We start from the raw sequence: 220 nt of genomic DNA, 5'->3' as shown, positions 1-220 counted from the left end.
TTGAAAGATCTATTTCCCTTATTCCCTGTCCCAGAAGCACAAAATAAATCATTTTCTATGTGCCGAGGAGGGGGACCCCCATCTGCGAAGAGGCTCCTTCCCTCTCCTAGACTATGGCAGGAAGGTACTCTTTCCCCCCCCCCCCCGTGATACCCTTAATGAGGTCATCCAGGGTAGCCCCAAACACGGGATTGCCTTGAGAGAGCAGATCAACGAGAGC

Source organism: Pelophylax lessonae, assembly GCF_965119305.1.
Source record: "Pelophylax lessonae genome assembly, chromosome: 2".
Classification (NCBI taxonomy): domain Eukaryota; kingdom Metazoa; phylum Chordata; class Amphibia; order Anura; family Ranidae; genus Pelophylax; species Pelophylax lessonae.
This window is presented reverse-complemented; position numbering follows the sequence as displayed.